Source organism: Hipposideros armiger, unplaced genomic scaffold (assembly GCF_001890085.2).
Source record: "Hipposideros armiger isolate ML-2016 unplaced genomic scaffold, ASM189008v1 scaffold_336, whole genome shotgun sequence".
NCBI lineage: Eukaryota > Metazoa > Chordata > Mammalia > Chiroptera > Hipposideridae > Hipposideros > Hipposideros armiger.
The window spans coordinates 776,288-799,055 of NW_017731686.1; the positions used below are offsets into that span (position 1 = coordinate 776,288).

At 39.1% G+C, this 22,768-nt stretch overlaps 1 protein-coding gene and 1 long non-coding RNA gene across 2 annotated transcripts in view; both read right to left on the reverse strand.

The window, feature by feature from the left end:
* Positions 1-11,067: 11,067 nt before the first annotated feature.
* On the reverse strand, positions 11,068-19,338 carry LOC109392566 (uncharacterized). Its single transcript, XR_002126082.1, has 2 exons — positions 19,209-19,338; positions 11,068-12,827 (listed from the first exon to the last, which is right to left on the reverse strand). It is a non-coding gene; the product is annotated as an uncharacterized LOC109392566 (long non-coding RNA).
* A 635-nt stretch (positions 19,339-19,973) lies between these two features.
* The window catches only part of CA8 (carbonic anhydrase 8 (inactive)), a 92,374-nt gene continuing 89,579 nt past the window's right edge, over positions 19,974-22,768 (reverse strand). Inside the window, exon 9 of the mRNA XM_019661129.1 lies at positions 19,974-20,765. The gene's annotated coding sequence lies outside the window, so the exon portion shown is untranslated. The remainder of the gene's footprint in view (positions 20,766-22,768) is intronic.

Below are 22,768 nucleotides of genomic sequence, written 5' to 3' on the forward strand. Positions count from 1 at the left end.
CAACGTCCTCCACAACTAGACTGAAGAACAAAAGGACAGCAACTTGTCTGTTCCCCTTCCCCCAATTCCCCAGCGCTGTTCCCATCCCCCAAGTCAACAATTAAAAAAAAAACTTTAAAAAAAAGTCAGGAGGAATAGCTCAGCTGCAGAGGTCCCCAGAGGTCCCCATTGACAAGCAAGGGGGTCCCAGTCCCACATTGGGCTCCCTAGCCTAGGATTCGAGTGATGGGAAGAGGAGTCGCCATAACTTCTGGCTGTGAAAATCAGCAGGGATTCCATCTGGGTGAGATGGAAGGCTGCTGGAAACCCAGGTGTGCTCTTAAAGGGCCCACGCACAGACTCACTCATTCACAAACACTCACCCTAAGTTCCAGCGACAGGACAGCAGCTCAAATGACACCACGGACATACAGGGAGAAAATGAATTGTGTGGCTTCAAGGCGAGGGCTGAAAGGACAGCAGCCCTTGTTTTTGTGTGGATCTCTCCTCCCACAGCTGGCAGACACGCGCCATTTTTCCTACGTTGAACCCTCACACAGCCTGCAGGTGCAGGTGGGCACCAAATCTGAATCTGCATTAACCTGATGACCACAGCCGGCCTCAACCTGGTGACTCCTTGAAACTTCTCACTGAAATCACTCACAGCCAGACGTTCTCTTAGTGGCAGGTAGGCAGCCTTGGTCTGAGCTGTGCTGCAGTCTTTCTTAAATCTCTGCAAGGTCCGCAGGCCCCAGTCAGGTGGTGGCAGGCCTCAGTGTGCCCTGTGCCTCTGGCTGAGCAGCCCCAGGCCTGAGAATGGCGCCAAACCTGCACTAACCTAGTGACCAACCACCATTCACCCCACTCTGGTGACTCCCGTGGTTGTGTATTCTATATCCTTCATATCTCCGTTCCTATTCCAGTGTCTGCTACTTAAGTGCTCAATAATTAACTTGCATAATGGATCCATTTTTTCCTGTAAATAGAGGTCAAATTTCATGTTCTAGCTCTCAAAATACTCCGTCTGATCCCTTCACCCTGCTGTTTATCATAACAACTCTGAACTTTCTTGAATACATTTAGATTCATCTAAAATGGTCCATTCACCAATTCTGTATCAAACCACCTGTTTCATCGTCATATCTTTTCTCCCACTGGTCTACATACCTGGAGTATCATTTCTCCTCATGTGCCTCTCCAATTTTCCTCTCCAACTTTCAAGTCTTATGCCCACCTTCTCCATGAAACATCCCCTAATCACTTCAGGATGTTCTTTTTTTTCTTTTTTGAACGTATAATTCGTGACATCCATAGAGCTTTTAGAAGATGCTCTGAATTGTAATTAGGTGTGCTTCAGGAAAGATGAATTTCCCTTACCACCAGCACACTAATTCACACACAGTAAGCATGCAACAAGTATTTGGTGAATAAATAAATGACAGGTTTGCACCCTGCCCCCCTCACTGCCAAGAGAGAAATGTCAGACATTAACAATCATGTTTAATTAACAGCAATAGAGGAGGAAGAAGAAAAACAAGTCAGAGGGAGGAGCTTAATCACGGCACTTGGCTTTGCCCACCTTTCCCATGCCACCTACAGCCATCTTCCACACACCCTTCCCCCTGTCCAGCGGCCCCTGCACTTGTGGATACAAGTACCTGCTCACCGAAACACACAATTTTCATCAGGACATGCATTATATTAAAGATAACTATAGATTATAGGACACGCATTAACCAAAATCATCATAATGGGCTTTTCTGACTCCAGCAACATGTAAACCTGATTTTTTTATTCTATTTTCTGCTTCAAAGTGAGACTGGCCATCATCCCAGGAGGCATCTCAGTGAGCAGCTACACTTACCTCCCATCACGTAGGGACCCCTGTCAGTTGGAATGCCCTCTAGAATTCTCTATAGCTCTAAAAATAGACTATATCATTACATGCAACCATGAAAATACCCTGCTTCGGGAACAGTTTCATAATAATATATGGGGACATTTGTTAAGTATTTCTGATGGGTAGAAATTGAAAGGTATATAATAAATATTGCTATACAAATTTCACTGATCCTACTAGAGTTTCTGCATGTAAATAAATGGAATGTGTATATTAAAAAAAAAACTAGGGCTGGCCGAGTGGCGCATTGGTTAAGAATTGGCTTTGGATGCCAGCTCTGAGCAGCAGGGCCCCAGTTCGGATGCCACATATGAGGGCCAGTGACACTGCGCCCTCTACAGCTAAGATGGTGAACAACAGCTCAACCTGGAGCTGGGCTGCCGTGAGTGGCCGGCGATGGCGTAGGCTGCAGTGGGCTACTGTGAGTGGCCAACAGCCAGTATGAGTGGCCAGCGGCCTGCGAGAGCTGCCGTTGAGGGCCGTCCAATGGCCGGCAACCGACTGCCTCACCCAGGAAGAGCACAATGATCATAATACCAACATAGCCAGTGAAGCGACATCCTCCAAAACTAGACTGAAGAACAAAACAACAGCAACTTGTCTGTTCCCTTTCCCTGATTCCCCAACGCTGTTCCTTCCCCCAATTCCCCAATAAAATCTAAAATAATAAAAAATACAACATAGTTTAAAAAAAAACACTTAATGCTGGTACAATAAATTGGGGTTTTGTGATACAAATTTCTAAAGGACCAAAGTAAAGTAGTGGTTCAATAGGGTAATTAAGAATGTGAGGGGATAGAATTAAAGGTACCACTCTTGACTCACACTTATAGTTGTGAGTGTAATTCTTTCTGGGTCACCTCTGAAAAACTGACATCCTGTCCAAGATTTGACTTGTCTGTTGTGTAAGCAAAGGAGTTTTAGTCCCAAAGTGACCCTCAAGTCCCTTGTCACTTAATTCTGTACTCACTGTGCTGCTGCAAAGAGCCTTGCCCATTTCCTAACTATGGAATTCAATAATTCAGTAACTGCTGATTCTTTAAAACCTGTCTAAAATCCAGTTAAAACAAAGCTATTAAAATTTTAATGTACTAGAACTAGATCAAATTCAGTAGCTTAGGATGCATAGAGATCAAATGACCATCTATTTTATTTGCTTCAGATTCTCTTGCTAGAGTGTTTTCAGGTGGAAACTATGGAAAGTTCTGTTAGTGTTGTGTATTTTCTTGACGGCTGAAGGTCAACTGAGAATAATACCCCTCTGCACACACCAAGATGAAGCAAATAGTCCATGCACTGCATTTGTCTTTGATGCTCTGTCATTATGAAACAGTCTGATTTCTCACTGTAGGTGGGCAATTAAGGAGCTTACTTGCATTTACCCTTCTGTATCTAAGAGATGCCTCATTAACGCGGACAATGACTAGCCACAGACGAGGTCCAAATGCTGACTCTCCACTGGCAGCAAAAGCAATGAGTGTTGATATTTAGTGGGTATAGGAAGTTCTCCAGTTAGCAACAATTCCACTTACCTTCTTACCTAACTGTCTCTTGCAAACTAAATATTTTTTCAATTTCCATTTGAGATGGAAAAAAGGTAGGAATTCTTAATCATTATCTAGCACACACAAAACTGGGAATGCATTGATTAAAAAATAATGCCCGACGTAACCTAAATTTCATGTTACTGCATAGGAAGCCTGGTGTGTTGTGAGGGAATGTGAGTGTCTATTCCGGTCAGATTCCAAGCAGAAATTGACTTTTTCCAATCAGAATGGTGAGAAATGTGACATCTACCATTACATTGAAGAGAATACTGATGTCACCGGAGAGAAAAAAGCTGCTGTAGAGGAAACAGGTGCTGCCTACAGGACAGAGAGAGGCAGAGAGCTGTGGCCTCATGTGGCCATTTTCATTAACAAGTCCATGTGGCAACCATCATCCCACAAAACATTATGGAGGGAAGGGAGGCGTCTGCACGAGCCCACTGAAAAGGACTCAGGACTCCCAAGACTGTACTTTGAGCAAGTAATCAGAAAAACCTAAGAATTATCAGTGCAGAGCGGGGGGAGACAGGGGAGAATTCTAAAGAAGAAAAAAGTAATTGGTTTAGAAGAGAACAACCTGCAACGCTAGGGAAGGATCCAGAGAGAACCGCATTTGTTCCCTTTGCCACGCTGCTTAAGGGTTGTTAACACTTCCTTAGTGAGGAGTAATTGTAGATTTGTATGTGAACCTACTGCATCTTCTTTACAGTTTGTGTGTAAATAACTGGTATGACTCCCTTTACCAGCTTGGGCATCAAAAATGGTAACACCACTCTTTTTTTTTAATGAGGCACTTGTACTTCCACATATCCTTATTAGTAGGAAGTCCATGAACCATCTTGGGGCGTCTCCCACCCCTAAGCTGTCCAAGCATCCAGTGTTTTCAAAGGGAACCAGGCCAGTGACTCACTAGCATTGTTGCTCCCAAAGCCCTCAGGGGCACTCATGCTCAGCATTGTTATGCTTTGAAAAGTAGAGAGATCCTGACAAGATCCCAGCCTCAGCTCCCAAAATGCTGGAACCAGTCCTAGTCCATAGCCCTTAGGCGTCAGCATTCGCCAGGCGTCACTGGATTGGCCTGCGCCTCCACGTGGTGCATGGCAATGCTGGGCCTGGGGGTGCCCCTCCCAAGCAGTGAACTCCCGCAGGTTTCTGTAATTTTAAAACTCACTTAAGATGCCTGGCTCCCTCACTCCCAGTGGGACTCTAGCTCCTTATGAAAATAGCTTCAACTCCACCCCAGCGCTCTCCTTACCCAAGCAAGAACCCCTTAGTCCAAGTCCAAGTTTTCCTCTGTGCCCTTCCTCCAAGCAATGAGTGCCTACCTGCCTACATTTGCATCTCTAAGAGGTGTCCCTCAGGGACTCTGAAGCACTGCAAGTTGTAGCCTAAGTACAGAAGAGGCAGGCACAGTTAACTTTTAAATTACTTGTCTTCATCAACAGACAATAGCATACAACTTACACATGGTAAGCACATATTTACGCATTTCAGAGTATGGCTTCACTCATCTTTCACAAATGACTTCATCATCTTCCTTCAAGTATTTTGATATTCAGGCACCTACTTGAGGTTGATCCTTCCTAAGAAATACAGCTGCTAGGAGATTCTGCCTTGGGGGTGACATTCCTCTATCAGTACTTGAGCATGTACTAGCACAAGCATATGCTGCAGAGAGAGGTATATGGTTGTCTGTGCAGAGGACCCTTGGTGGAGCCAATGGGCACAGGAGTGATTGTCCTTGAAAAAGGGGAAAAGTGCATAAGAAGAGAAGCGAGGTGACTGTTGGGCAGTCCTGCTCCAATAGCCCAGAGCTCGTGGCCACTGGTGATGTGAAGTACCTCCTACCCCCATCAACACATGGACCTGCCAACCATCACTAAGGGAGCACAGAACCACAAGCATGGTCCATTCCATTCTTCTAACACAGCTAATACAGTCTTTGTGTCTTACTCAATGTCATGAGTTTCCAGTATTTGCTACTTTCTCATATTGCTCTTAAAGGTTTGATTAAACCCACCTCTTGGTTCTGATTGGGGAATGAAAAGCTGTAACTGGATGTCATCACTATCAATCATCTTGGATCTGAAATGAGATCTGGCGAGGTCAGTGGAGCCCTGGGATGCTGAGAGGCTAAACACAGAAGCATGTCGGTTGCAAAATCTCTAGGAAGAGTAGAGGGAGGGTTGGCAAGCTGAAGTTGCCAGGCAGCCTACCCACTTAAAGCCCATCGACTCCATGAAGGCAGAGGTTGCTCCTGCCCTTTCATCACTAGATCACTATCACCTCGCACAGTGCCTAGAACTTCGAAAAGTGCTCAGTAAACAGTTGTTGACTGAGTGAATGCACTCTGATGAACTATTGAAATATAAGTATATGGTAAAAAGTTTTCTCCAATGTTTTAAAGATTCCTAGAAGTGATGGTATAATAATAGCACTTATTCAACTATTCCCATGAGTGCTAAACTAATAAAAACAAACACCTTAAGATTAAGTATTGAGATTAAAGATGAAGAAACTGTGGCCCAGTGAGATTAAGTACAATGACCAAGGTCACACAATGTTGATCCAGGATTCAACTCAAGGAGTCTGGCTTCCATCTGTGCCTTGAGCCTCTATAATTCCTGCCATCTGGCCACGTGATGTGATGTGACCACAAGAACGTGTTACCTGGAGTGAGTCACAAAATGTTGCCTGGAGAATGGTGTTATGACCACCACTTTGAATCATCAAGGTATTGACCTGTATCAAGTTATTGCTCCACCGTGGGTCTGGCTACATTGAAAATTTGTTTCTTTTGTGATGTCTTCAGGGCTTCTTTCATTTCTGCACCTATAGGTACATTCTCTTATTATAGACCACGTCCCGCTTGGAGGCTGTTTGCTCCCACTTGACTGTGTTGTGGCTCTTTCCACATTTCAGCTAGAGATGATGTGCCATCTCCGGTGATTTAGAAATAAAAAAGAAGGGGGGGGAGTTTCTTCTGGCTTAAACGTTTGAGCTAATTCCCGTAATAGATTATGATTAAAATATATTTAATACGAATGCATGAAATGGTAAAAATACGGACCAATCGTCAGTAATCCAGATGTAAGAAAAGTCCTCAATGGGAACTGTGTGGGAAATGTGTCCTCTTGCCAAAGATGTGTAAGTTAGCCACAGTGGGTCCAATAGTCTTCTTGGGGGGGTGGGGGGGTGCAGAGGACAGAAGAATGCAAAGCTGGAGCCCAAGGATCAGAATTGCATTAAGAAATAATAGGCAAGGGTCAGCCGAGTGGCTCAGTTGGTTAAGAGCTCTCTCAAGAGTGCGAGCTCTGAGCAACAGGGTCGCCAGTTGGATTCCCGGCCCGAGCTGAGCTGCCACTGAGCTGCCAACAGGTGGCAGGATGGCTCAGCTAAAAAAAAAAAAGAAAAGAAATAATAAGCATAATCAATTAATCAGTGTCCATAAAAATGTTTTCAAATATGTAGCTTTGTGCAAAGACTACCAGTAAAAGTGGTCCTAATCTGTGTGGGGTAGACTGTCCCCTGGAGCTAACTGCTCACCTGCTGCTTTCTCTCACAACAGAACCCACTTAGGACATTTTCTCACTCATCTAAATGAGAAAATCACCTCCCTGGTGCTCTAGGGGCATTCATTCCTCTTCCTGAGAAGACCAATTTACCCCCAAGAACAACTGTATTCACATTTCCTTTCTGTAGACTTAGAAAATAAAAACGTGTGGAATGATTTTCTGTTCTTACCTGGTACCTGTTTTTCCCAAGCTGCTGCCCATTTCCAGTTCTGTGTGAAGGCTGAGCGTGGACCACTGGACCTAAGAGCACAGGCAGGGCCCACTCTGCAAAACCATCACAAGAGACCGCCCTACACTTGGATATGAATTTCTTTTGAATAGCACTCAAATATATTGATTGATATTTGGAACTATTTCATGTAACTTCTAAATATGAGTAAAAAAAGGAAAAAGAAATCATGTACATTATAAGGGTTTTTATATTAAGATTATTTCATTCAAATGAGATTTGTTCCAAAAGGTATTTGCAAGGAAATTTATTTAATATGACTGAAATTGCAAGGGGTCAATTTTTATTCCAATCTTTATTCCAAATTTTATTATGTGCTATAATAATACTGTAGATTTCCTTTATACCATAAAGATGCATCTTTATGTTACAAAAGATAAAATGTTTTTCATGCAATATATAGGCTTTGATCTGCATTTTTTTTTAAATACCTTTGGGCCAGATCCTAATATAATTTCACAGGAAAATTCCTATTGAGCATGACTGAATTCCAACATAATTTGAAAGCAATTAAAGTTTAACAAAGGAATTGTGCAGTAGAGCTATTCTGGAAATGAATCAGGCCCAAAGGGAGTAAAACAAGCATATTCAGGTCTTTAGAGCATTTCTAAGAAATTTCTTAAGTTCCACTGACTCACTGAAACTGCAGCGTTCCAGTTGGAGAGTAAAAGCATTACAAGGCAGTCGTTTATGTAGATTCACTTAAGTTTCAGAAATTGAAAAGTTTCTTAAAACTCAATAGCATCATTTCCAAATGGATATTCCTGTACAACCTGAAGTATAAAACTTCTAGTATGCTTTATTAAAACATAATCTAAGTTTGATATGATACAAAATTTCCAATTTAAAATCCTTTCTTCTGTGTTGTTTTAGCTATCTTAAAAACCTCTAAAGGCTTGTGTCTCACCACCTCATTACCTCACTGAGTGCCGGTAAGAGTTTCATACAGAAGCAGCACAAGAAAGAACTCTAAACAAAGAAAAGAAACACAGAAAAAAGGAAGGAATGTTTCTATGTGCATAACCTTAGGGGCTGCATTACATCGCTGTTATATACTGCCTCATCTTTTTCATCTATACTCTACATTATGACCCAAGATAATATTCTGCATTAAATGAATATAGGTTGCTTTTTAATCATGTCAGTGTTTGCCATATTAATATTTCCCAATAGAAGTAGATAGATTCTAAGGAAAATGAGATTTTCTGGATGTCTATTTGTGCACATTCCATTGGGACTAAGTATGTAGAGTTAAAATATGAAAGCATTAACCAGCACATACTAATTAATAGTTTTTAATTAGTTCAATAGAGAAATAAAATAATGAAATAAAATTGCAGTCATTAACTCAGTAAGTTAATGACTAATATGTCAACTTCATTTTCATTTTAAGAAACCCAAAACACGAATTTGAAAAGATATATGTACCCCTATGTTCACTGCAGCACTGTTTACAGTAGTCAGGATAGGGAAGCAACCTTAGTGCCCATCAATAGATGATTAGATAAAGAAGATGAGGTACATATATGCGTATATACAATGGAATATTACTCAGCCATAAAAAAGAATGAAATCTTGCCATTTGCAACAACATGGATGGACCTGGAGGATATCATCGTAAGTGAAGTAAGTCAGACTGAGAAAGACAAATACCATATGACCTCACTTATATGTGAAATCTAAAGAACAAAGTAAAGGAATACACAAAACAGAAACAGACTCATAGATACAAGGAACAAACTGACTGTTGCCAGATGAGAAGGAAGGTGGGAAGCTGGATGAACAAGGTAAACGGATTAAGAAATACAAATTGGTAGTTACAAAGGCACAGCATAGAGAATATAGAAATAATGTTGCAACAAATATGTATAGTGCCAGATGGGTCCTAGACTAATTGGGGGATCACTGCATAAATTATATAAATGTCTAATCACTATGCTGTACACCCGAAACTAATATAAAATAATATTGAATGTCAACTGTAACAGAAAAAAATAATCTTTTAAAATGGGATTTTAAAAAAGAGACTTTAAATTACTAAGAAGAGTCAGTCGACCCTTAATCGCAATGATATTTGACACAAAATTCTGAAAAATGTGCTTGCTCAAGTGAAAATTCCAAAAGGTAACGGAGAGCCTGACATTTTGAGTAATGTGCTACCTCAAATGAGAGAATTACATGCAGAATGGCAACATGAGGCGCCCCGCAGCCCTACTGCTCCCAGCAAAACTACCATTAACTGGTGGAATAAAAAATAATAATAATAAAGAAATTTAAAGTACCTGGAAATTCTCCTAAAGGCATGCAGCAAACGTAGAGACATTTATTCAAGAAAATCTCCTAAATCTCAGTAAGAACAGTGGAAGTATTTGGAATTTGAGGCATAAACCCACTCCTTCCCGCCGCTCCCCCAGCTTGGCATGACGAAATCTCCACACTAGGCGTGTATGGCCAAGAAGACGGGGCTCCCTCTTTCCTTGGCTCCTATTCAATGGATACTAAAAAGGCTGCACAGGCTAAGTTCCTAGGGACTACAACCAAGGAGTCATGGGCCCCTTCGCCCACCCGGCCCCTATGCCCAGAACAGAGGTTCTACTTAGCGCACGAGGAACATTCTCCAGGATAAACCATATGCTAGGCCACAAAACAAGCCTCCATAGATTTAAAAGCCTTGAAATCATGCAAAGTACGTTCTCTGACCACAATGGAGGGAAATTACAAATTAATAACAGAAATTTGGCAATTCATAAATATATAGAAATTAAGCAACACACACCTAAATAACCATTGGATCAAAGAAGTCTCAAGGAACGTTAGAAAATGCTTTTGAGATAAATAAAAACAAAGATATAACTTACCAAAATTTATGCGATGCAGCTAAAGCAATGCTTAGAGGAAATTTTATAGCTGTAAATGCCATTATTGAAAAAGGCCTCAAATCAATAAGCTAACCTTTCACCTTAAGATACTGGAAAAAGGACAAACTAAACCCAAAGCAAGCAAAAGGAAGGAAATAAGAAAGATTAGATAAGGTCTTAATGAAATAGAAGACAGAAACACAGTAGAGAAAACCAAGAAAATCAAATGTTGATTCTCTGCAAGTAGCAACACTGTTGGCAAGCCTTTAGTTAGACTGACCAACAAAAAAAGACTAAATTACCTTAACTGACAAACCTTCTGAGTACAATATTACTTTACACACAATCAGGTACATTAATTGCCATAAATCAGAGGTGTTTTAAATGCTTTTTTTCCTGTGAGGTAAACAAAATCCATCCTACATTAAATGTCAAGATCTTAGAAATTTGTCATTTATCCCTAATTAACTCCTCCCACCCCCACCCCACCCACTCACCCACCCCACACACACACACTTCTACTTTGGGAGGATCCATCCCACATTTCAGGGTCCATTGCATACCTTTAACTTTTCATTTTCATGCCACCATCAAAATAGGATAGATTTGAGATCAGTGATTTGCACTTTTGTTGATTGATAAATTACCCTCTCAAATTCCTTCCTGCAAAAGCATCATATAAACAGCATCCACAGTCTGAGTCTCAGGTGCCTCGCTGAGGAATGAAGGGGTTTTCCCTATTACAGGAGGCTGGGCTTCCACACTCAACAATGGACACCACACACTGAACCACGTAGTCCATTTCAGTCTTTCAACTTAGAATATATACGATAAATAAATTTGATTGCTTCAATTAAAAAAATAGATGATAGATGATAGATAGATAGATAGATAGATAGATAGATAGATAGATAGATAGATAGATAGATAGATAGACAAAGGAGAGGGAAGCATGGGAAACGAGGTATCACCTTGAAAGTCATTTGAATTAGTTTTTGTCCGTTTATTTTGCATTTTTAAGGGACAGGTGGGTGGCGACTACTAGAAGCATCAGAAGTTAGATTCAAGAAAAGTCCCTGGCGGCTCAATACCTACTGTGTGGAGAGCAGAGAGGCTGGCAGCCTGTGTACCGTTTTGTCCCAGGGCCTGAATACGGGGTCAACAGAGGGCGTGCCCCCAGCGCCATCTGGCCTCTCATTCACGAAAGGCTTCAGAGTTTGTCTTTTGATGTTAACTACAAACGAGGCTACACCTGCAGTCCATGTTTGGCAAGCATGTGGTATCAGTTTTATTCCGTAAGATATAAATGTTTAAATATGCCACAGTTCTAATAGCCACGCTGTGCCATTTCTTCATTTCTGTACATGCAGAAGAAATCGCAGACAGGAAGAATCCAGGGCCTGCCTCTGCCAGTCACAGGCCCCGCCTGGTGCTGCCCTGAGGTGGCCCAGGGTGCGCACAGATCCTGACCCTTCACAGCCTCCGCTGTGCCTCACTCTGCTGCGACTCTTGTCCTTTCTCTCCTTGCCCAAGGCTCCATCGTGAACCGTCTACACTTCTGTTTTCGGGGATACTTGGTGCAATTTTTATTTGAACTTAATGCTCTCGTTATTACCTCTACCAACACATCTAAAATCTCTCAGCACATGCTTATCTCATCTGTATTATTTCTATTTCTAACTTAGATAATTTGCATCACAAAATCCCTCCAAATTGGGACCATGTTATTGAAGTTATTAGTTTTACAACAATAATTATAACAACAAATATATATATTAAGTACCTGTTTTGTGCCACTGTACTACTTTATGTAAATTATCTCATTCTGTCACATCTAACTGTATCTAAGCATATGCTTAAATTTGTCAGTAGCACTTAAAAAATTAAAATAAAGGTACTGTTGGTCACCTTTGAAAGACACATCTGATATATACAGAAGACATGAAATCCATAGAATTTTTTAAAGTCTTAAAAAATGTACAGTACTAAATTATTATAGGATACTATTAAATTTATGTTTCTATCATGGAAAAAATGCTATTCAAGGTACCATTTCCTTTTTGTCCTATTTATTTCCTATGCCTTTCTCAAATTCCTAGAAACCACAGCTTCTATCAAATAAACATGATTAGATTCATGTATTCAAGTAAATCCTGTTCGTAAGAAAGTAATATAAAGTGAGTATTATGTTCTTGCATTAACTCCCAAGTTGTTTTCCATAATAACAAACCAGCCTGACATCAATGTGGTGTGAGGGGCCGAAAAATGACGGGAGATATAATTTTTTTACTAATCCTTTACATTCCCTTGTAAGCTGTATATTACTCTTCATCAAAACTCTTATTTATTATCAAGAATTACATTATTCTGGAGACAGGAAATGAAGGACTGCTAATGCTGGAAATGTATTTTTTGGTCTCAATATTAATACATGTTATATATTCACAAGAATAACAACTCTGAAACTAGTTTCATTTCTTCTACACATAAGCAATAAACAGTATGTGCAAAAATATGAACACTAGCAGCAGTGATGTGGGTATATAATACGGGGTTTCTTTTGAATGTATAGCCATTTCTAATACTTCATTCGAGCACGTGTGCAGGCAACTGCCACAGATGTCCATCAAAGCTGGATTAGATGAAGACAAACAATGCAGGCTTTGAGCATAAACCGAAGCTGCAGCTCAGAAGTTTCCATTTCTCATCCAAGGGCACTATACGACCACTGTCTTCCTCCTTTATGCAAAAAGAATGAGTCAATTATGTTACTGACATTCCTCCACAGCAGGCTGAAAAGTCTTTTTACACTCCAATAAGACAGTGAAAACTAAAATCTTCATAAGGAAATGTGGACACTTCAAAATTATCTTCAGGCTCAAGTCTGTCATCTCTGCAAATTTTCCACAAAGTGTACCATGATTTTATTGTTATGGCAGAATCTATTCATGCAAAATTTCACAGAAACAAATATTTTCAAGCAAAATAAATGTTTGAACTGTGTTCTAACCAAAAATTTACATATCATGTTTAATAATGAAGCTTGCAGCTATTGTCATTAATCTCATGTGTAATAATCGCAGACAGTAACTACTTCAACACAAAGGCCACTTCTTCCTGGTCCCCAAATAACTTCACAATTCCATTAAATGATGGATACATAATAAATGGAGAATAATATTGGGTGGTCGGAAAAGTCATGACGTATTTTTTTTATGTTTTTTGTTGCAAAAATGTGTCATGACTTTTCCAACAACCCAATATATAAAACAATGGTACTTTTTGAGATCATGAATTTCCCATTTAGGAAAATGACATCAGCTTTTAGTTTAATAACATCCCACGCCTGTTGCCAGAGATGGGAGTGGTGAAGCTAACACTTTCATACAGTTGCTAAATGTAAACTGGTCCAATCTTTTAAACAATAAACATCCACTAAAATTTAGAATGCATATACTTTTTGACCTAGAATATACTACTAGGAGCTTATCATACAGATACAGCCATCCAATCAGACAGAGATTTTGTGTAAGGATATACACTGCAACAAAAATCTGAAAACAAACCAAGTAACTTCCTTCCTTACTAAATTATGATACAATGGAGTATATTTTACAATTGTCCATATATGGTGTGTGTATGGATGTGCTTGTACATATATACATGTCCACAAATGTATGCATATGTACATATAAATATATATAATCTCTAGAATGATTTATTAGAAAATATTTATAAGGCTGGGCTTTTTACAGTATGACAGCCCTGCTCACACCCAGGGTCTGGACATTTAGATAAGGAGCCAAGCTTAGAATTCCCGCCACCAGTTCCTGCCTTACTTTCCCAGATCACCTTTTTAAATGAGCACTCGGAGCTGAGCCCATGAAAAATGAGTGGCCGCCACCCCAAGCACCTTAGAATAGGTGCTTACTACCCTGCTCTGTATCTCCTGCTCTCTCAGGGCTGGGGACGGAGGACTACCCTTCCCAAGGCTCATTGCGCCCCCATTCTGGAATGTGCACGCAATAAACCTTTGTTTCCTTTGTGTGAGTGTATTGAACCTGCGCCTTCAATTGAAACGGCCCCAGGGTTTTCACTTCCCCAAAGTGGGAGCTCAGATGCCGAGGGAGCTACCTGCAAACCAGAAGTCGGTGGTTTGTGCCTCCTTATTTAGCAAGTCATAATCTTCATATTCTTAACTAAACACGACCCAACAAGTTATAAATCAAAATGACTGACATGAAACTGACCGATGACCACAATTGCAAAGCAACAGCATTCAGAGCTAAAAGGAGCCTCAAGCTCATGATGTATGAATTTTCTGCAAAAGGAATATAACCCGGAGTCCCCCATTTCCTAAAATGCATTCCACATAACTTTAGAAGTCAACTGGAAAAATGAATCCACGTTCAAAAAAAACTGTGGAAATTCTGGTTAAATATAGCAAAATATGGTTCTTTCATACAAAAGCATCTCAGAGTCTCTAATATGCTAATATGCATTGTAAATGTCCAAAAGGAGAATTATATCCAGGATACTCCAAATTTATGTGGACAGTCACCTCTTGAGTTAACAAACATCTTGATGGCCCAATATTCTGAACACATTCAGGAAAGGCTGGCCTAGAGGCAAATACCCCAAGCTTATGAAAGTAATAAAATTTCATTTTAAGAATATATCCAACCATTCTAAACATTAAGCTACCATGGTCCAAAACATCAAACAAAATATAGCTAAGTAAATATGCAATCACTCTAATCACACGAGGTCATGTCTTAATCCACAGCATTTTAACGTTGAACATATATCCACATGGCAACAGACGCACGTGCTTGTTGGTGACACATTCATTTTTGAAGTTCTAAAGGTTTGATTTAGAGGTTTCTCAATAAATGCTGAATGAATTCTAATTTACCTGAGTGTGAACTCTGCTGGTGAATTTAGGTACTTACTCTGCTGAAATCTCTCACAGCAGAAACTAAAAATAATTCCCTATGTTTATTGAGATTTTGTCCTCAATTTTTTTTTTCAAAGAAAATGTCACCTCCCAATGCCAAAGCACTCTGATGATGATCTTTTTATTAGCTTTACCCAAAGATGAATGCTTCATCTTATTCACTGCAGATACCAGATTACCTGGAAAATGTTTCGTTGATCACAGTCTGGGTTATGGATATTGAATGTGGGAGACCCAAATTCAAATTCCGGCTCTGCTACCAACTTGCTGTAAGAGTTTAGGCAATCTACCTGTCCCTTCTGAGCCTCAGATAACAATACCATTTCACAGGGTTTGTGTGAGAATGTAATATGACAACAGATATGTGACAACGGTGCCTCCCAGGCATATAACTGAACGACCAGTGACAATTTCAGATGGTTTTACAGACATGTCACTGCTGAAAACTGACATACAGTACCTGCATGGTCTATTATTTTCCATAGCAAATGTTTGAAATTTACTTTTCAGCATTTCAGAGAAAGTTCTCTTGGGATGGACTCATACTTGATCTCATCTGCACTGTGTTCCCAAGGTCCAGCACAATATCTAGCCCGAAGCAAACACTCCAAGAAGATGTGTGTGTGTGCACGTGCAAATACATAAAAAGTATAACAAAATGACAGTAGCAGTTGCTCCTATTTGTATTTAATTTTTTTTATTTGCATCAAAATTATACATGCACATAGTTTAATGGGTTAAATAGCTCTAAAAGGTTTGTTACCAAAACGATCAGTCCCGTGTCCCATATGCCACCAATTTCCTCCTCGTCAGCTCTTTCAGCCGATTATTGTCATAGAGCTAAGTGGCATAACTGTATTGCTCCTTTTCAATGTTCTGTTTTAGTATTGTCTGTCGACCTTTTCTATGGAGAATGAAGATGTGACCCTCTTTCTTCATGTCAGCCCCACCCCATGCACACATCACCCGTACACACATAAACCCTTCCCTTCACCCCACTTTCCCGATATGGTTCTAGAGTAATTTTGCCTGGACCAATATTCAGCTTCAATTATTGCGATAATGTAAATATTATTCAGAGATGAACTATGTGTATTAATATTTCAATTTTCCTTTCCTGCATAGCTTTTTGTTTTCTCTGGAGTTAATAATTAACTTGGATTTTTTCCACCTTAGTTTTCTACGTACTCAACTCAAAACTACTTACCAATTGTCTGACTCTCAAGAAGTTACGACATATCATGCAGTCTATCAATTTCATCTTCCTAAACAAAGCTCTTCTAGAACCTTCTCAGATGCTCACATCTAGACTGACACCCTGTATGCCTAGACGCTATTTCACCATCATTCTGGTAATCCCTGTTGTCTTTCTCCTGTGTTGGGTCCCCTGTTTCCTGACTCCCACATCTGTTTTGTTGGCTTACTCCATTCTGGGGAAGCATACCTCCCAGTAGTTTCCAGGGAAGTAAATTTTCAATGACTTTGCTATCTGAAAATGACTTTGAAAAGTTATTTCAAATTATTGAAAGTTTGACTAGCTAAGGAATTCTGGGTGGCTTATAATTTTCCCTCAGAAACCTGAAGGTCATGCTTCACTGACTTTTAGCTTCCAGTGTTGCTGTTGATAAGTCTCATATTCAAATTGCAGGTTCTTTGATTTGTTTTTTTCTCCCTGTAATTTTCCCTCAGTGTCAAGAAATTTCACAATGAAGTGCCTTGGCATGGGTGTTATTTTGACCTACCGTGCTGGAAATTCAGTGGGTCCTTAAATTTGTAAATTTGTGTCCATGAGTTCTGAGAAAATGTTCTGAATGATTTTGTTGCTGGTTTCTCTCCCCCATTTCCTCTGTTCTCTCTCTCTACTTTTCCTATTTGGACAATGGAGCTCCTAAACTGGTCCTCCAATATTCTTATTTTATTCTCTCCTGGTTTTGCTCTACTTTCTGACAAATTTCTTCCATTCTGCCTTCTGATTCTGCTATAAAATTTTTCTTTTCTGCTATCATGTTTTCAATTTCCAAAAGCTCCTTTTTAAAAAATATTCCTTTTCTTAACAGCATCCTCTTCCAACATCATGGTTCTTTCCTCACCTCTCTGAAAATATGAATGATTACTATTTTGAAGTTTTTCTCTTCCTAAGTATTTATTTCTTATGCCTTGCATTCTTCTGTTTGTTTTGGACTCTTACATGTTATAGGCTTTCTTAAATATCCTTAACTGCTCATACCTAAGAAAGGGAACAACCACTACAAAGAAGCCAGAGTGGAGACTCCAAGCACACAGGGGGCGCTATCTGTTGTACCCTCACCAGAGTATGGGCCGGCTGGGCTATTTCAGTGGAGAAGTCCCTGGGTGTCAGATTCTCCAGAAAGTTCCTTCTAGGCCCTTGTTTGAGCAGAGGACTTTCTGCCAACATCCTGGAGGCCAAATGGGGGAGGAGGGGAACATCAGGTATGAGAATGTCCTTTAATCACCGTGTTCAGTGAGGTATCCTGATCCTCACTTGTGCCTATGTCCCCTAATAGAGAGACTCTCTCTTCATCATCTCCAGGGGGTAATTATCTCCAGGCATCTACCAAAGATTGAAAGGGGATTTGGAGCTACAACTGCTTCTTAAACTTTTAACCAGTACAGATTATTTTAGCCTCATTTCACTCCAGCTTCTAGAGATATCTGTTGCTGCCAATTCCTGGGACTGATTCTGTCACATAAATAGTCTTGCTCCTCACATCTGCTAAATCCGTTACCACACAACCACCTGTTTCCAGTTTCCAAAATACTGTTGCTGTTGTCTCCTCTTTTGTTTTCTCTATCTTTGTAGGTTTGTGCACTTAAAAAAAAAATCTCTTTCCTGTTATTTTATTGCAATTTGTGGTGGAAACAAATTAATTGCCTACATTTAATGGACAGTTATTATTTGATATAAAGTTCCTTTTTATATATTTGTGTATTTTTTTAACTTTCGATAATAACTGTATTACTTGGTAATTAGGATATAATTTACCCAGTAAAACAATCCAAAGAAATGACACTTTGAATATACAAAAGTAATCAGGCTGACTTTCTCCCCTTTGGGGCTTCCTTCAAATACCCATTTATCTATATATAAATAATAAGAAAGCTTAACTCTAAAAGGAAATGTCCTATTATACAATGATCACTGTTCATAATGAGAACTTGAAGTATGGTCATATCCTAAGAAGTCTTCTAAATTATCAGCTATTTTGATATAATTATAGCAGATGCTATCTTCCTTGTGACTATTTCTGAACCTTACATTATCTTCTACAAAAGAGACCCTAGGGAATGAGTGGAGAACTTCCTGAAAAGCTATCAAAAGTAAAAAAAGCACATGTGCACACATGTTCTACTTCTCAGAGGCCGCAGCAGGTCACAGGGCTGACCTAAGTTCCCGTGGGTCTGGTTCGGGTCAGCAATAACCCGCTTAAAGCACCCCTGTTTAAGTAAGATAATTCAGTGTAAAATCTCTAAAATAAGAGTATTTTAAGAAATAGTGATATGCTAGACACGAGGACTGTAAACTCCTTCAGGGAAAATATATGTTTATATTTTAACACGGCCCCTTGAATACTGTTATACACAAAACAGAAGGTTAAGAATAAATGTCCTTCCATTACAAGCAAGGGCATATAGCTACCTTCTTTTTCAACAAACCCACTAGCAACAGTGTAAGGTCATAAGGAAGAAAAATAAAGACAGGAAGAGAGGTCAACAGTGTCAAATGCTTTTGAAGATTCAAAAAAAAAAAAAAAGAGAGAATGGGAAAAATACCACCGGATTTAGAAATAGAAACCCAAGCATATCAGAAATAAGAAATGTGTACCAGACATCACTGTTTATTATTTAACATTATTCTGAAAGTCTTAGATAATACAATAAAATAATAAGTATTAAAATTAGAAAGGGGGAGATAAAATTATTATTTATAGATGTGATCATGGTCTATTTAGAAAACTCAAAACAATCTGCTAAAATGTTATTGGAAACTATAGGAAAGATTAGTAAGAAAGTCAGTACACTTAAGCAATTATTTTTTCAATGAAATAATATTAACCAATATAAAAATATAATGGAAAATGACACTAATCAAAATCAATGATAATAACCATAATTGTAATAGCTCACATTGATTGAATGCTAACCTCTGCCAAGCACCGCACTGTGCATTTTCCTGTTTCATTTCATCCTCACAACACCTCTAAGAGGTATGACTCGGCATCTCCACTTCATAAATGAGGAGACTGAGGCTGAGAGAATGTCAGTAATTTTCCCAAGTTGTGNACAGTTCTAATAGCCACGCTGTGCCATTTCTTCATTTCTGTACATGCAGAAGAAATCGCAGACAGGAAGAATCCAGGGCCTGCCTCTGCCAGTCAGAGGCCCCGCCTGGTGCTGCCCTGAGGTGGCCCAGGGTGCGCACAGATCCTGACCCTTCACAGCCTCCGCTGTGCCTCACTCTGCTGCGACTCTTGTCCTTTCTCTCCTTGCCCAAGGCTCCATCGTGAACCGTCTACACTTCTGTTTTCGGGGATACTTGGTGCAATTTTTATTTGAACTTAATGCTCTCGTTATTACCTCTACCAACACATCTAAAATCTCTCAGCACATGCTTATCTCATCTGTATTATTTCTATTTCTAACTTAGATAATTTGCATCACAAAATCCCTCCAAATTGGGACCATGTTATTGAAGTTATTAGTTTTACAACAATAATTATAACAACAAATATATATATTAAGTACCTGTTTTGTGCCACTGTACTACTTTATGTAAATTATCTCATTCTGTCACATCTAACTGTATCTAAGCATATGCTTAAATTTGTCAGTAGCACTTAAAAAATTAAAATAAAGGTACTGTTGGTCACCTTTGAAAGACACATCTGATATATACAGAAGACATGAAATCCATAGAATTTTTTAAAGTCTTAAAAAATGTACAGTACTAAATTATTATAGGATACTATTAAATTTATGTTTCTATCATGGAAAAAATGCTATTCAAGGTACCATTTCCTTTTTGTCCTATTTATTTCCTATGCCTTTCTCAAATTCCTAGAAACCACAGCTTCTATCAAATAAACATGATTAGATTCATGTATTCAAGTAAATCCTGTTCGTAAGAAAGTAATATAAAGTGAGTATTATGTTCTTGCATTAACTCCCAAGTTGTTTTCCATAATAACAAACCAGCCTGACATCAATGTGGTGTGAGGGGCCGAAAAATGACGGGAGATATAATTTTTTTACTAATCCTTTACATTCCCTTGTAAGCTGTATATTACTCTTCATCAAAACTCTTATTTATTATCAAGAATTACATTATTCTGGAGACAGGAAATGAAGGACTGCTAATGCTGGAAATGTATTTTTTGGTCTCAATATTAATACATGTTATATATTCACAAGAATAACAACTCTGAAACTAGTTTCATTTCTTCTACACATAAGCAATAAACAGTATGTGCAAAAATATGAACACTAGCAGCAGTGATGTGGGTATATAATACGGGGTTTCTTTTGAATGTATAGCCATTTCTAATACTTCATTCGAGCACGTGTGCAGGCAACTGCCACAGATGTCCATCAAAGCTGGATTAGATGAAGACAAACAATGCAGGCTTTGAGCATAAACCGAAGCTGCAGCTCAGAAGTTTCCATTTCTCATCCAAGGGCACTATACGACCACTGTCTTCCTCCTTTATGCAAAAAGAATGAGTCAATTATGTTACTGACATTCCTCCACAGCAGGCTGAAAAGTCTTTTTACACTCCAATAAGACAGTGAAAACTAAAATCTTCATAAGGAAATGTGGACATTTCAAAATTATCTTCAGGCTCAAGTCTGTCATCTCTGCAAATTTTCCACAAAGTGTACCATGATTTTATTGTTATGGCAGAATCTATTCATGCAAAATTTCACAGAAACAAATATTTTCAAGCAAAATAAATGTTTGAACTGTGTTCTAACCAAAAATTTACATATCATGTTTAATAATGAAGCTTGCAGCTATTGTCATTAATCTCATGTGTAATAATCGCAGACAGTAACTACTTCAACACAAAGGCCACTTCTTCCTGGTCCCCAAATAACTTCACAATTCCATTAAATGATGGATACATAATAAATGGAGAATAATATTGGGTGGTCGGAAAAGTCATGACGTATTTTTTTTATGTTTTTCGTTGCAAAAATGTGTCATGACTTTTCCAACAACCCAATATATAAAACAATGGTACTTTTTGAGATCATGAATTTCCCATTTAGGAAAATGACATCAGCTTTTAGTTTAATAACATCCCACGCCTGTTGCCAGAGATGGGAGTGGTGAAGCTAACACTTTCATACAGTTGCTAAATGTAAACTGGTCCAATCTTTTAAACAATAAACATCCACTAAAATTTAGAATGCATATACTTTTTGACCTAGAATATACTACTAGGAGCTTATCATACAGATACAGCCATCCAATCAGACAGAGATTTTGTGTAAGGATATACACTGCAACAAAAATCTGAAAACAAACCAAGTAACTTCCTTCCTTACTAAATTATGATACAATGGAGTATATTTTACAATTGTCCATATATGATGTGTGTATGGATGTGCTTGTACATATATACATGTCCACAAATGTATGCATATGTACATATAAATATATATAATCTCTAGAATGATTTATTAGAAAATATTTATAAGGCTGGGCTTTTTACAGTATGACAGCCCTGCTCACACCCAGGGTCTGGACATTTAGATAAGGAGCCAAGCTTAGAATTCCCGCCACCAGTTCCTGCCTTACTTTCCCAGATCACCTTTTTAAATGAGCACTCGGAGCTGAGCCCATGAAAAATGAGTGGCCGCCACCCCAAGCACCTTAGAATAGGTGCTTACTACCCTGCTCTGTATCTCCTGCTCTCTCAGGGCTGGGGACGGAGGACTACCCTTCCCAAGGCTCATTGCGCCCCCATTCTGGAATGTGCACGCAATAAACCTTTGTTTCCTTTGTGTGAGTGTATTGAACCTGCGCCTTCAATTGAAACGGCCCCAGGGTTTTCACTTCCCCAAAGTGGGAGCTCAGATGCCGAGGGAGCTACCTGCAAACCAGAAGTCGGTGGTTTGTGCCTCCTTATTTAGCAAGTCATAATCTTCATATTCTTAACTAAACACGACCCAACAAGTTATAAATCAAAATGACTGACATGAAACTGACCGATGACCACAATTGCAAAGCAACAGCATTCAGAGCTAAAAGGAGCCTCAAGCTCATGATGTATGAATTTTCTGCAAAAGGAATATAACCCGGAGTCCCCCATTTCCTAAAATGCATTCCACATAACTTTAGAAGTCAACTGGAAAAATGAATCCACGTTCAAAAAAAACTGTGGAAATTCTGGTTAAATATAGCAAAATATGGTTCTTTCATACAAAAGCATCTCAGAGTCTCTAATATGCTAATATGCATTGTAAATGTCCAAAAGGAGAATTATATCCAGGATACTCCAAATTTATGTGGACAGTCACCTCTTGAGTTAACAAACATCTTGATGGCCCAATATTCTGAACACATTCAGGAAAGGCTGGCCTAGAGGCAAATACCCCAAGCTTATGAAAGTAATAAAATTTCATTTTAAGAATATATCCAACCATTCTAAACATTAAGCTACCATGGTCCAAAACATCAAACAAAATATAGCTAAGTAAA